Raw genomic sequence first — 363 nt, 5'->3', positions numbered from 1 at the left:
GATGACCAGGTTGACCCAGAAGGGTGCCCAGTTCAGGTGGTCGGACGAGTGTGAGGCGAGCTTTCAGAGGCTCAAGACAGCTTTGACTACGGCACCGATGTTGGCTTTACCCGCAGGTTCAGGGCCATATACAGTTTATTATGATGCATCTCGTATTGGACTTGGTGCGGTGTTGATGCAGGATGGCAAGGTCATTGCCTATGCTTCGCGGCAGTTGAAGATTCCTGAGAAAAATTATGCGGTTCATGATTTGGAGTTAGCAGCCATTGTCCACGCGTTGAAGATTTGGAGGCATTATCTGCATGGCGTGGCATGTGAGGTGTTCACGGATCACAAGAGTCTGCAGTATTTGTTCAAGCAAAA

This window comes from Nicotiana attenuata, unplaced genomic scaffold (assembly GCF_001879085.1).
Source record: "Nicotiana attenuata strain UT unplaced genomic scaffold, NIATTr2, whole genome shotgun sequence".
NCBI classification, from domain to species: Eukaryota; Viridiplantae; Streptophyta; class Magnoliopsida; order Solanales; family Solanaceae; genus Nicotiana; species Nicotiana attenuata.
This window is presented reverse-complemented; position numbering follows the sequence as displayed.